This window comes from Lissotriton helveticus, chromosome 2_1 (assembly GCF_964261635.1).
Source record: "Lissotriton helveticus chromosome 2_1, aLisHel1.1, whole genome shotgun sequence".
Lineage (NCBI taxonomy): Eukaryota > Metazoa > Chordata > Amphibia > Caudata > Salamandridae > Lissotriton > Lissotriton helveticus.
Window position 1 is genome coordinate 1,152,407,180 of NC_136059.1, and position 15,416 is coordinate 1,152,422,595.

The following is a 15,416-nucleotide window of genomic DNA, read 5'->3' on the forward strand; positions in this document are numbered from 1 at the left end:
CCCTGAGCAAGAAGGGCACCTCCTGCAGAGGCCGGCCCGCCACTGCCTGGTCCTGGAAAAGCCAGTGCTTATCCGATTCCCATCTGCTCCACTCCACGAGGTATCGCAATTGTGCCGCCTGGAAATACTTGCGCAAGTCCGGTATCCCCAGTCCCCCTGCTTCTGGGGCCAATGTGGAGAGCGCCCTCTTCAGTCTAGGTTTGCGGCCCTGCCAGATGAAACATGCAAGGTCCGCCTGCGTTTGCTGAATCCACCCTGATGGGGGTTGGAGCGGCAGAGCCCGGAACAAATAAAGAATTTGTGGCAGGACCGTCATCTAAACCGCGGCTATCCTGCCGAGCCAGGATAGCGTGCCTCTATTCCAACGTCCCAGTTCCTCCCTGATTTTCCCGCCCAAGGCAGTGTAGTTGGCGGTGACCATAGCGGGCAGGGTGGGTGCCAGTAGAATGCCAAGGTAAGGCACGAGATCTGACGACCAGTGCATGGGGAAGAGGCCCTGCAGTTCGGTTCTTGTGGCTGCAGTCAGCGACACATCCAGGGCCACCGACTTCCATATGTTCATTTTGAATCCCGCGACCGCTGCAAAGGCATCCAGCTCCGCAATGCACGCCGGGAGTGCCCTCTTCGGGTCGTCCAGGGTCAATATAACATTGTCCGCGTATAGGCTTACCGTGTGGGTGTACCCCCCCATCTTCACCCCCGTCGCACTCGGGTTCTGGCGTATCCTCTGGGCAAATGGCTCCATATACAGAGCGAAGAGCAGCGGGGACAGTGGACACCCCTGCCTGGTGCCCCTCTCTATTGCAAAACTCCGCGAGCTGCAGCCGTTCACTCGCACCACTGCAGAGGGAAACTTATAGCAGTTAAATACCAGGGAGCGGAATTTCTCCCCAATTCCCACCTTCGCCAGGACCTGTTCTAAGTAAGGCCAGTGTACCCAGTCGAACGCCTTCCAGGCGTCCACCGCCAGCATCATTCTCTCTCCGGGAATCCAGGAGGCCTTCTCCAGGAGGTATACCACCCTTTTAGTATTGTCCACCGTCTGCCTCCCGGGAACGAAGCCCGCCTGGTCTGAGTCCACCAAACCCAGCAAATGGAGTGCCAACCGGGCCACAAGGATCCCAGTGTACATCTTGAGATCAACGTTTAGGAGGGAGATCGGTCTGTATGAGCCGCATTGGGTCCGATCTTTCCCCGCCTTGGGGATGACCGTCACGGTGGCCTGCAAGAGGACGGGCGGGATGGCGCCCGGTGTGGAGAACGAGTTAAAAAGACGGGTGAGGATAGGTGCCAGCGTCGTACAGAACGTCTTATAAAAAAGCGGCGTATAGCAATCCAGCCCCGGGGCCTTGCCGTGCTTGAGTTTGGAGATAGCGGCAATCACCTCCTCAATACGGATGTCCCTTTCCAGGTACTCCGCCTGTGTGGAAGCCAGGGAGGGGAGGGTGATCGAATCCAGGTACTCCTCCGCCGCGTGCACCGACAGAGGGTCGCTCGCGTACAGATCCGCATAAAACTGATGGAAGGCCTCGGCAATTTGGGCATCCTCCGTGACCGCGGCCCCGTCGGAGACCGAGATCTCCTTCACCAGGTGTTGTTGGTGCGCCACTCTGAGCTTGTTAGCCAGATGCCGGCCACATCTGTCCCCCCCCTATAATACGCATGTCGCAGACGTAATGCCGCGTACTCCGCCCGGTCCGTATCCAGGGCTGACAGGAGTTTCCTCGCTGCTTTGAGTTGCCTCCAGATTCTGGGAGCTCCCGTACGGTGATGCATATGTTCGAGTTCGCGGACCCGTTGTGTAAGTTCATCTTGTTTGTGCATCCGTTCCTTGTTCTCCGCTGACAAAATGGCTATAAATTCCCCGCTGAGGACTGCCTTCAAGGCTGCCCATTGTGTCGCTAAAGAGGTATCGGCGTTATCGTTGTGAACCAGATAGTCACGGATGGTGTCCGTAATGTGCTTTACTAACGTTTTTTTGTGTAGCAAGGTGTCCCTGAGGCGCCAGACCCCGTGCGCTGAGGACATTGGCGGTAAGCTAAAGGTGCCTGTGACAGATGCATGGTCCGACAGGGAGAGGACCCCTATCTCGGAGGCCGTAGCCAGGGCACAGACTGGTCCCGTAACCAGGAGGTGGTCCAGTCTCGCATATGTTTTATGTGCGTGCGAATAAAAGGAGTAATCCCTATCGGTGGGATGGATACGGCGGCAAAGATCGTGGAGATCTAGGTCCGCCAGTTGGGACCTGCCCGCGCCGAGAGTTCCCCGGTTTGCGGGTACTGCGGCGCCGATCTGTCCAGAGACGAGTCGAAGACCATATTAAGGTCCCCCCTATGATGATATGTCTGTCTGGAGTGGTGTAATATCCACCAAGGCCGAGCTAAAGAACCGCTCCTTATGCTCGTTTTTGTACACAGACCCAATGGTAAACACAAGGCCCCCAAGCTTAATCCGATACACCAGCAGCCTCCCCTTCGGCTCTGCAAATTTGTGTAGAACCTCTCCTTTAAAGCGCCTCGACACTAGTATTGCCACCCCCGCTGTCTTGGTAGTGTAAGAAGAGAAAAATTGTGTCGGGAATTTGTGGGAGCGCAGCCTATGGCAGTCGCGGGCCAGCAAGTGGGTCTCCTGCAATAGACAGATATCTGCCTGTGTGCTTTCCAGTTGGGACAGGACCGGATTGTTCAACCCTTTAACATTAAGGGTCAAAACCTTAAGGGTCGTCAAAGGCATAGGGACGAATGGGGGCACAAGCAATGGACCTCCGTCCAGGTGGGGCGGAGAAGAGGTGAGCAGCACGTGTGAGCCCAACTAGGGCAGGGAAAATTCGCAAAAGGTACTGGACACCCCCCCAACTCCCCGACCCAACCCCCTGGCCATTCCCAAACCCCCAACCAACTAGCAAACAAACCCACAGGCAACAGGCCACAAACCCCTGACCCCCCCTCCTCCTCCCTCCCGTCCCCTTCTCCCAACACCAGCACACCATAGTCCCAGTCTAGTCCCAAGGGGGACAAGTCTGTGGTAAGTAACTTAAGTGGATGTCCAGCCACTGCCCCCTCCCCGCAGCCACCCCACCCCCAGAACCCCCAAGCCTGCATAGTGAAGAAGGCTGTAGTGATCTCCCCCCGGAGTGTTCTTAGGCCGTCAGCGCCACGTCACCCGGGGCAGCGCCCCTGGCCACCTCAAGCACAGCATTGGCCCTGTCGGTCCTGATGGTGGGCGAGTCCGGTCTCGCGGACTGTTCCGAGGATCGCCTCCTGGACACCCGTTGCCAGCCCCCCCTATTAGGGCACCTCCGACACGGCGTAGGCGCGTCTTCCTCCGTCGCGGTGATGCCCAGGACTCCGCACGTATCTTGCAGTGAGCGGAGTTGGTGCATAGTGCCATTCCAACGAAAGATTAGATGAAAAGGGTGCCCCCAGGCATAGGGCGTCTCATGCTCCCTCAAAAAGTCAGTAGCGATCTTGAATGCTTTACGCTTCTGAAGCGTGATGGCTGATAGGTCCTGGAATAAGGCAACAGGATGGCTCCGAAAGGTCAGGGAGTGCCTCTTCCTTGCCTGGGCCAGAATGCGCTCCTTGAGCAAGAAGTCCGGGAGGAAGGCCAAGATATACGGCGGAGGTGCCGATGCTCGCCGCGGTGGGCCCACCCTATGTGCTCTGTCAATACCAATGGGGAAGTCCGCCGGCTCTCCCAGGATATCCCTGAACATGTCCCGTAGGTAACCAGCTGCGTCGGAGCCCTCTTCCTTGGACGGAACCCCCCGGACCCGAATGTTATTCCGCCGGGACCGGTTTTCCAAGTCCTCGTTATGCGCTTGAAGGTCCAGCTGTTGATCCCGAAGGCGCAGAACCTCCTGCTGTAGTTGTTCTATTTCGTCGTCCCTCCTGTGGCCCGCTCCCTCCATGGTGGCCACTCGTTCTCCCAGGCTGTCCACTTCCCTTCGCACTTCCCGTACCTCACCAGCAACCTCCTGTTTTAGCGTCTGAAAGTCGTCTCGGATGGAGCTGAAGAGGGACTCCAGGAAGGATCTGGTGACAGGTGGCTCCCCGCCGCCCGTGTCCTGTGAGCCTCTAGAGGAGCTCGGCGACAGCTGCTCCCTGTCTGAGTTCTGCTGACCTCTGCGCAGCATCTCGGGGAGTGTACGGTCCCCCTTCTTGCCACCTCTGTTGCCCACCATCCTTATAGAGTCTCGTGCCGGCCGGTCTGCTCTACTGCTGTTCCTTGACTACAAGCTCCTGCACCAGGGAGGGTCCTTCTCTGCTCCACCAGGTCCCCAACTGCCTCCGCCTGTACCTCCCAGTCCGGTCAGTTCAGGCACCTTCGTCTCTAGGGCCAGCAACGTGTGTCCCACCGCTCGTAACAGGCTGTGGTCCTGCAGCCCCTGCCACCCTCGGAGACTCGCCCTCCGCACCAGCATAGCGCAGGCCACCGCCTCTGGCCAGGCGCGTCAGAGGCCCCCCTGTTGTCCTCCACCTCCAGGCTCCACTCGGAAGGCCGTCCCGTCTGCTACTGCCCTACCTCTTTAGCTGTAGGGCCCTGCCAGGGGCATGCGAACCTGCCGCCGAAGACTGCGGCCTGGGGTGTCCTCCACCGCACTCCAGATACCCCTCAGCCCCTCGTTTCCACTATGAGGGTCATCAGCGCTGGACCGCCGCTACTACACTCCCGGGTCCACGCTCTCCAGTGAAGCTAGACCAGGCACTCCAATATGTGCTGCGGTCCGCCCCCAGGAGCGCGCGACCACACGCCGTTCACCGGGTGCCCAGTGTCTCGGCCACGGTGCTCCAGGCACCCACACCGCCCCGGTCTAGGCCCGCTGTACTGGAGTCGCCTTGGGCCGCCTCAGGAGCCTCGCCCACACTCCTCACCTCGTCTGCGCTGACCGCTCTGTGTCCCCCGGCGGCAGTGGGGTCCGCAGCCACCCCGAGGCGGCAAGGAGCTCAGGCCGCTCCGCAAGTAGGCCACGTCCCCGGCCTTGCGTGGAGGACCGCGGGGACTCACGGGCTTCCGCTCCACCACACCAACTCGGACCATGGAGCGCACCCCAGGCAATCGAGTCGGGCCTCTCAACGCCCGCCGTCCGTCTCCCGGCGACCCCCCCATCATCGTTCTTTAGCTCACTTTGCCACCCCAGTTCAGACCCAGCTATATGCAAATCAGTCTTGACCCTGTGCCTCATGGGAACAGTCCAGCCCGAAATACCAAGGCAAGTCTTTCCTGGACCGGAAACAAGCAAACACAAGGAGATGATGGATGGAGCACTGAAACGTTCGAGACACGCACCCCTAGTCACAGATCTGGATTAAATCCATTATCATTCTTTAGCTCACTTTACCGCCCCAGTTCAGACCCAGATATATGCAAATTTTGTTTGCAGTCCATGGAGGACCTGGCCTGGCAGTTCGGGCTGGACTGTTTCCATTGGGCGCAGGGTCAAGACTGATTTGTGTAGGCTGGGTTCAAACTGAAATGACATGGGGAGCAAAAAAACAATGGATTTAGGCCCAGATCTCTGTGCTGGGGTGAATGTATGACACTGTTCTTCATTCTGTCCTTTAATTGTTCTTTTTGCATAAGTCTATTCTTAGACATTGTAAGTGCAGTAAAGCCATAAAGAGTATATGGTCTGGGAGTTTGTCATTACGAACTCCACAGCACCATAATGGCTTTACTGAAATCTGGTATGTTTGGTATCAAACGTCTCAGCACATTAAACCCACACTGATGCCAGTGTGGGATTTATAAAACAATTAGCTCAGAGGGCATCTTGGAGTTCCCCCAGAAAAACGACCTAACTCTAGCGTCCTGGCTGATTGGCTGCTCCCCAGCTGCCACCTCTCTGGGTGTGTAAAGAAAGCACATCCTGGGCAGAGGTACCAAGCCTCCTCCCCCAGAATGGGCAGGGTCCATGAAGGCAAAGCTTCAAAGGCTGGCCACCTTTATGAGCTGACTGAGCCATTTGCTGCTCCTAGCAACTGGCCCCCACCAGTTCTGACCCCCACTTTGGGTGGAAGAATCGGCAGAAAAACCAAGATATGAGGAGAGGTGTGCCGACCTTTGCCAACCCTACCCCTCAGGTGGGGGAGGCGAGGTGAAGTGCAACTCTCAGTCCCCACCATCTTGAAAATGGGGGGACCCAGCCACAGGAGTGAGGCTTATGCCCCCTCCCACTGGAGGGTGGCATAATAGGGTGTGTACCCACCCCAAGGAAGGGATCCATTGGTCCCAACGTGTACCTACCCGAAACAGCCCTATATCTATTATTTAGGGGCAACCCCGATCCTTGCCATCTAAGACAAAAAGAGAGAAGAAGAAGTACAGAAGAGCCGTGCTGAAGTAAGAAGAAGAGGGCACCAACAGGCTTGGCCCAAGCACTACTGGCCTGTCCTGACCTGGACCTGCATCAGCGGAATCCCGGCATGTCTTGCAGCCAGCAGCCTCCCAGTACCCTCAGGACTTGGCCTGCCTTCACTGAAAAGACTTTGTCCAATGTGAGCACCAGATTTGCTCACTAACAGACTCTGGCTCCGGCCAAATCGGCAAGTCTGCACAACCCTGCACCCTTAGCCCAGAGCCCGAGTTTGAGTGGACCAACACCATGCGGAGGTCTGCTGATCCCTGACCTACCTCATGTCTCCTGATGACCCCGCAGCCCCTTTCTGGAGGATCCCCTTGACCGCACCAGGGGCAGGTAAGGATAACCCGATGCCAAAAGACAACCCTGCACACAACACCCCCCGGCCTTGGGTGGCCCAACCGGCGGTGTCCCAGCATCCCATGAAATGCCACCTTACTTCTCTACCCGGCGGTTGCCTCCAGAAGATCTTCGCCCCAAGCCTGCAGTGTTTGTTGAAACTGGAGAATCCTCCTTAAAAACAAAAAGGCACCCAATGCCAAAACAGTACCCTGCACCCGGCCACCCTATGCCGCTGTGGGTGCACTTTGTGTGCTAACTTGAACACCCCTTTGCCCTGAGCTTAACTCCAGGAGCATTGCTCCCTCAGCCTTGTGGCCTGCGCATGAGCAGCCACCAACCGGAGGCCCCTGATCCCCAATTGGATAACATTGGGCCTCAGCACTCTGCACCCAACCGCCCTAGTGCCGCTGAGGGTGCTCTTGGAGGGCATCCTTGACCCCGGGGAAACCCTTGTTATAACCTCAGATACCCAACTCCTAAAACAAAGTACTTACCTGTAAACTGATAACTTCATTTCCTTTCATAGGATTGCATTGAATGCTTTACTGTAAAAAAAGGTTTAAGTGTGGAGTTGTAAGTTCTATGAAAAGGCATACAAGTGTGTTTTGATAACAAATTTCATTACTTACCTTTATCCAGGAAATGTTCCAGTGTGGTATCTAGGTATACCACACTTAGGGCCCGATGTAGGTAATCCCAGATTACCGATTCTTAAATACCGAATCATACCGATTCGGTATTTAAGAACAGGCAAATGGTATGTAGGTACATTTTCTTAAATAATTACCGAATCGGTAAGTTTCGGTAATTACCGAATCGGTATTTACCGATTTGGTAATTGCCATTCATTCCTATGGGCCTGGTGGCCCATAGGAATGAATGTCAATTACCGAATCGGTAAATACCGATTTGGTAAATGGGGGAAACATTGAAGGGTGGCAGGGTGTCACTTTGACACCCTGTTGCACCCCTCACTTGTGTATGGGTGCACATGTTGCAGACATACATGCCATAAGGGCATGTATGTCTGCAACATGGCACTGTTGGAAAAGCAAAACAAAAAATGCTTTTTCTAAGGTTTTCATTATTTACCACCAACTTCTAGTTGGTGGTAAATAACGAATCCTAAAATGGGAAAAGCACTCATTTGAGTGCTTCCTACATTTCAGATTCGGTAATTTACCGATTCGGTATTTTTAGGAATCGGTAATTTACCGAATCTGAAATGAAGCCACCTACATATGAAAAGCCTAATTCCGGTCGGTAACGGCCGAAATTCGGTAATTTCGGCCGTTACCGACCGGAATTACGCTTCCTACATCTGGCCCTAAGTAAGAAAAGTAATCTGAAATGTAATCCAATAAACTACTCACAAAATAGTTACAGAGTAACTGTGTAGTAATTTCAACTGTTTATAGACTTTTAACTTACCTTTAACCAAACCCATTACATTCAAGTGCATTTCAACTGTATTCAACTGCATTATTCTTGCAAAGTACAATTACACTTACCTGTGCCAGGCCGTACTTGGTTCTAGAAATAAACTACAACTAAATAATCTTTATATAGAAAACAAATTGGTCAGAGTTCAGTATTTGAGAGTGTGACATAATTTCTTGCCTGAGTGTGTACAATACATGCTCAACACTACCCTCTGATAAAGCCTTACTGCTCGCCCACACTACCACAAATAGAGAATAAGGTATTATCTACTTTTCACTCTGTAAGCCTTTGGGATCCACTGGATTCTGTGCACACGATACCATACTTTGGTATAGTATATAGAGAGCCAGCTTCCTACAGCCCCACCAAGGGATGATCCAACCTACCCTCTACCTGGTGGGAGAGAATGTAGCACCCTGTCTTGGTCATGAACTTGACATCCCTCCCGGAGATAACAGACCACAGCATGGTGAAGTCTCAGCATACAGGGGCCCTCAGTGTCAGCTGAGGTGCCTCCTCTGCTAATCCTATGATACGCTGATTATTTATAATAAAAGGTATCCTTGCAATATATGTATAGATTAGCAATTTTATGGCTATGTAGATAGCCCTTTCGCCCCGTGGAAGAAGATAGAACAATACTTGTACATTTGTGCTTAAAAGCCTTGTACTTGGTGTTCAAGGCATCATGTTATGCGAAGCCAGATGTGTAAACAGAAGTAGTTTCAGAGAAACTAATTCAACATTGTCATGCACACGAATATGTGAAAAAGGTCACAGCAGTAATACAAAAGAGGACCATGTAAGAAATAAGCAGCTTCGCTACATGGGCCTAACCCAGGCACTACGCCGCCACCATCGCACACAACAAAACCACACCCCAACAGACCATGCTCAGCTGGACCACGCTCACACCAGAAGACACTCTGAAGACCATGAAGAGCATCCACTCAGGAGCCCTGACGTATCCTTGCCCTTACCACATCTTTCACAGAGCAGCCGCCACCATCGACCCTCAGCTTCGCTGCACCATCAACTACTCCATCAAAACCGCCACCTTCCCGAAGATTGGAAACACACCATTATCAACCCCCTGCTGAAGAAGCCGTCCTCAGACCCGACAGACCTCAAGAATTTCCTCCTCCCCTTCCCAGCCAAGGTTATAGAGAAGGTCATCAATGCCCAACTCTCCAAGTTCATCGAAGTGAACCACATCCTGAACACCTCACAATCCGGCTTCCAAAACAACGACATCACGGAGACCGCACTCCTCGTCGCCACCATCGTCATCCACTCCCTCCTTGACTGGGGTGAGACCACAGCCCTCATCCTACTAGACCTCTTGGCCACCTTCGAAACAGTTTCCCACCGCACCCTAATCCCGAGACTCCACGATGTCAGACCCAGCGAGTCAGACTGCCACCTTTCCTCTCAGAACCCACAGAGATCAGCTGTGGAGTGCCCCAGGGTTCTTTCTTGAGCCCCACCTTTTTCAACGTCTACATGGCCTCCCTCGCAGCCATCGTCAGAAACCATCACTCAATATCGTCTCATACGTCGACGACACCCAGCTGATCCCCTTCCTCACTAATGAACCCCCAACCACCAGAACTAACTTCCACAGTGGAATGAAGGCCATTGCTACCTGGATGAAAGACCGCTTCCTCAAGTTCAACTCGGACAAGACTGTAGTACTCATCTTGGGACACATTCCTTCAGCTTGGGTAGACTCCTGGTGGTCAGCCGCTCTGGAATCTCTCCCCACCCTGACGGACCACGCACACAACCGCGGCATCATACTGGATTCATCACTCACCATGAATCGTCAAATCAACGCAGTTTCTTCGGCCTGCTTCTACACTCTCAGCCTGCTTCAAAAGACATTCAGATGGATCCCAACAGAATTCAGAATGACTGTCGCCCACACACTCATCACCAGCAGGCTCAACTACAGCAACGCACTCTATGCCGGCATCACCCAGAAACAGCTCAAGAAACTACAGACCGTTCAAAGTACTGCTGTTAGATTGGTACTCGACATCCCCCACCGCAGCCACATCATGCAACACCTCAGACAACTCAAGCTCCTCACTCACGCCTACAAAGCTCTAGACAATGAAGGACCAGTATACCTGAACCACCGCCTCAAATTCTACATACCTGCCAGACAACTCCGATTCTCCCAACTCGCCCTGGCCGCTGCCCCAGGATCCACAAGACCAGAATCGGAGGAAGGTCATACTCCCACCTCGTTGTCAAGACCTGGAGCACCCTGCCCTGCCACCTCAGGCAATCCGCGACGCTCACCCAATTCAGGAAGGGCCTCAAGACTTGGCTCTTGCTTGATTGATTTAGTCTTTGCACGCCTGGGAATATTTACATCTACCCATCTCACAAATCCACCAATCTTCACCTTTGTGGATACAACAGTGCTTCCTCATAATCTTGTGTTGCAGGTGGAATTGTTATACCCTTGTCCCTATTCCTGATATTGATATTGCTGTAAGATCCTGCTACTCGTGTGACTGGAGAGGTCTAAAAATCGCAGGCTGCGAAAGTGCCTCATTTAAGATCTCCATCACTCCCCATTTCTCCCTTTCCGGCATGTTGATTTATCGCCCCCCAGGTAGCGACGTGGCATTTAGGGAGGCACTTCCTGACGCTATTAGTACGCTGGCTGTAGGGTGTGCCAACTTCTCTATCCTTGGGGATATGAATCTCCATTTTGACAATCTGGCAGCGCCCGCCGTGAGTAGTACCTTGGCCGATCTTGAGGCCTTTCAATTGCCTCAATTGATCACGTGTCCCACTCATGTAGGGGGACACATCCTGGATCCCTTTTTCACGAATCTTGCAGAGCTAAGGGTTTTAACCCCTTCCCCTCTGGCCTGGACAGACCATTTCTTAGTGACGATCCAGTGCCCACTGCATGAGTGTATTCTCAAGCCCAGGACCCGAGTTGTACCCAGACGACACTGGAATAAATTAAAACTTGAGGACTTTCATCGCCTTTTGGCTGAGGACCCGTTGGGCCCGTTAGATACTGTGGAAACGGGCTATGACCGTTTCTGTGAATGGGTCACCCGGGCCCTTGATTCCCTCATTCCAGTAACTCTGAGCAAATGCGGATCTAGGGACCCCAGTCCTTGGTATGATGGATCTCTGCGTGCGCTGAAAAGCACGTGCAGACGTGCTGAGAGAGAATGGCGTAAAACTTACGACACCAGCAAAAAAGCCCTGTATCTGGCCACCATCAAAATATACCATCGCGCTGTCTGTAGAGCTCGCGCAGCATTTTACGCTCTTGAATTCCGCAACAGCATCAATCCATCTAAAACTATTTTTAAGGCTCTTAAAGAGCTGGTGGCAAAAAAGCCTTCTGTGAATGCAATGTGCTCTACTTCACATTGCGAAACCTTGGCGGCCTTTTTTCTTGGAAAAGTCCAAGCTATCTACCGAGCCTTTCCCACTGCTATGCCCCTTGGCAAAGGGCTTCCTAGCCCCCCAGTGCAGGATTTTTTACATTCCCTTCCCTGCCTCCCACCTGAAAGCTTCAAGAAACTGGCTCAGCAAGTTAAGTCTGGGTCCCCGGCAGACCCTTTAAGACCGACTCTGTTTAGAAATCCGGCATATTTCGATCTTTTGCCAGTCTGTTCCTTGATTAATATCTCGCTTGCATCAGGGGTGGTTCCTGCCAAGTGGAAACAGGCAGTGGTTATGCCCATCCTGAAGAAGCCATCTTTGGACCCGGAAAAACCTGAGAACTATCGTCCAATATCGCTTCTTCCGTGGCCGGCAAAAGTAGCGGAGGCTCATGTGAACATCGTTCTCTCTGACCATCTCTCGCGGGCCAATATCCTGGACGCAACGCAGAACGGCTTCCGTGCTGGGCACAGCACGGAAACGGCCCTCCTCTTCATGGTAGAACACCTACGCACTGTGCTAGATTTGGGTCAAACGGCGGCGCTTGTTTTGTTAGATCTTAGCGCCGCCTTTGACACCGTTTCGCATAAGATTCTTGTGCAGCGCTTGGAGGAAGCTGGCGTCGTTGGCCCTGCTCTTCAGTGGTTCCGCTCCTTTCTTGCTGATCGATCTTTTTGCGTGGCCGTTCCGCCCCACCAGTCAAAATCTTATCCTCTGGATCTTGGGGTTCCTCAGGGATCTTCGCTGAGTCCCACGTTGTTCAATCTTTACGTGAGGCCGCTGGCTGAGGTTGTCAAGCAGTGGGGTATGACCATGGTGTCATACGCTGACGACACTCAGCTGGCGGTCACTCTGAGCGGGGATTCTTGTTTGGATGCCCCAAGATTCCAGAATGGACTTCGGGCGGTTGCCAGCTGGATGAATTCCAACTGTCTCCAGCTGAACGCAAAAAAAACGGAAATCATGATCATCGGCAAGCAAGCGGAACTCTGGGGTGATAGGTGGTGGCCCTCAGAGCTTGGTCCCACCCCGACCCCGGTTTCGGAGATAAAAAATCTCGGGGTGTGGTTAGATCCGGCCCTTAGCTTTGTCTGCCACAAAAAGAGAACTGCCGCATGCTGTTTCGGCATCCTGCGAGGCTTAAGACCTGTGCTAAAATTCTTTGATGCCTCGACCAGGCAACTTGTGGTGCAGGCGACGGTGATTTCTCGGCTCGACTATGCCAGCTCCCTCTTAGTAGGGATAAATCAGGCCAAAATCACCCGTCTACAACGTGTGCAGAACGCGGCCGCTCGGGCAGTGGTGGGCCTTCCCAGGTTCTGTTCCGCTACCAACACTCTGCGCTCTCTCCATTGGTTGCCGATTAAACAGAGGATCCAATTTAAAGTACTCTGTGTGTCATACAAGATCCTCAAGGGCTCCCCTGCCCAGATTCTTTTGAATCTCTTGTCTCCCTATGTTCCGGCCCGCTTTCTACGTTCGTCGGACCTTGAACTTGCAGTAGTTCCCAGGTTTAAGCTCAGCCGTGCTGGCGGCCGCTCATTTCGAGTACGTGCCGCGGCTCTGTGGAATTCCCTTCCTTCAAAGATTCGTGCCCATTATGATCTTTTTTCGTTCTGTAGGGCCGTTAAGACCTTTTTATTTCTTTAACTCGCTGTATTTTTAGTTTCCTATCTTTTAGCTGTGTTATGTTGTTACCTTGTTTGCGCCAGGACGCTCCTTTGCTGGAGCAGCTGTGCGCGTAATAAATGCACTTAACATAACATAACATAACATAAAGAAAATAACTGCGGAAAGGAATTATAACAAACTTGGAATGTAACTTTACTTTACTCAAGGAAGTGCCTTCAATAGTGTTTAAGGAAATAGTGTTTAGAAAGTGTTTTAATCTGCACATAAAGAGTTTAAAATATCTGGACATTCATCTGGGAAGGTCAGTGCTCTTGTATTTGCAAGTCCAAAATTAAAAAAATAATTCTGACCTGGATGGACAGAGAAGCTTTTTACCTGGTGACCATTTCATTTCTGTAAAATCCAAAGTCAGGTTCATAGACCTGAAGCTCTTGGCTGGCTGTCCACACAGACGAAAACCTGTTGTTGCAGCCATTGCAGGACAACTTGGTGCTTTGGTTCAGACAGAGTCCTGAAAAATAGATTGATAGGAGCCAAAAGGGGAGATGGGTAACATCCACTGAAAGCACGGCCAGAAGATCCCCAACAAACAAAACTGAAAAAAAGTAAACTCAGCCATCTGCAGGGGTTCGGGCACATGGTCAGGCAGACTCCCACTACAGACAAACGCTGTGTGCTATTCCCCACAGCCGAAACTTGTGGCCACCCCCGGCTGCTCATGGTTGGCCTAAGGCCATGCACAGTGGAGGTTTTCTGTGGATAGAAAGATAGTGCAAGGAAAAGTTGTAAATGACATATGATCAAAAACCACAAGAAATTCACTGAAACAAATACTGGAATGAAAAATGGTTAGCTTTGGTTATAAGACCTTAACCTATGTTTCTAAAAACTTAGAAATTCACAGAAAAAAATCACAGTTAAAGTGAATTTATAGTTAAACAAATCTTTAAAAACCCTGAAATTCTCTGGGTATGGTTAGGTAAGATAACCATATCTTACATCCCCATTATGCACTACTTACGACCACACATATGACATCTGTAGATATATCAAATGACATAATCAATTACATCACAGATAAGTTCACTGATGACAACATTTAATTATACTGCTTTTGGCATTAGTTTTGATTTTTGATGTGAAGGATAAATTTAGATATTTACATTATATGACTTCAATCTTTTCTTTAACAGTGAGTTTCTTTGGAACAACTGTTGCAGTGAAAGTATTTTGATTGGTTATATACACTATTTTGCAACATTATGGTGCTATTTTGATCTTTAAGAAAAGTTTAAAGCTTTCATATAGGGATATGTTCCATTGTGTGTGATTACATTCTGAGTTAGGAGCAAGGGGTTCAAATGGTATTTTTTGCATGTGCGTGTTACGGTATATGGTATTACATATTAATTGGTGATGGTGTGTATAATGGCATTTCTTTTCAAGCTTGCCATAGTAAGACAGGCTGTGCTTTTTTTGTGTGTGTAGTTATCAGTTGATATGTGGTTGTATGAAACTGGTAAAATGTTTATATTGCATTGTGATTTTCTGAATCATAGAGGCGTATTGCAGTATGCTATTAAATGTTTTAATTGTTATTGCAGTTGTATGGTATTTTATAATGGTTGTTTAATGTTGTGTATGATGCACTGTAGTGAGATATTGTATGTGTTTGTCTATGTTAGCAAGTTTATATGCGTTTATGACATTTGCTCTTCGTCTCAATATTGTTGTATGCGTTTAAAAATAACTGTAAAAACTGTATCCAGATGCCCCACTTTCCCTACACCATCTCTTGCAAAGGAAGAAGGGAGGATCTTCCTTTTTAAAGGGGACTGGACTACAGAATCTCCACCAACATCCAGCACCAATCAGGTTCACAAGGTAAAAAGAGAGACATCTCCGAGTAGGGAGCCTGTAGACCAAGAATCGGTGGAATATGAGTTAGAGCAAGCATCCATAAGGCCCAGTATAAGCTGCATTGTCCTGATGCCCTATAAGAAGAGGCTGGATCAGCAGTAAAAGTATTGACTGCATTCTCTGCTTTTCAGGGCACTCCATTTTCAGGATGCTATCCACCTAAAAGTGTGAACCCTGAGGAGAGACTGGGCTGCAATCCCATTGACCTAAACTATTGACATCAAAGTGTAAAACTTGGGACAGTTTGAAAGCCAGTATTTTACTTGAACTATTGGGAATTGTAAATATTTTGCAA

General features: G+C 51.1%; 1 protein-coding gene across 2 annotated transcripts in view; it reads left to right on the plus strand.

Moving 5' to 3' along the window:
* The window catches only part of LOC144818511 (prostaglandin reductase 1-like), a 1,303,604-nt gene that overhangs the window by 1,055,506 nt on the left and 232,682 nt on the right, over positions 1 to 15,416 (plus strand). The gene's annotated exons all lie outside the window — the stretch shown is intronic.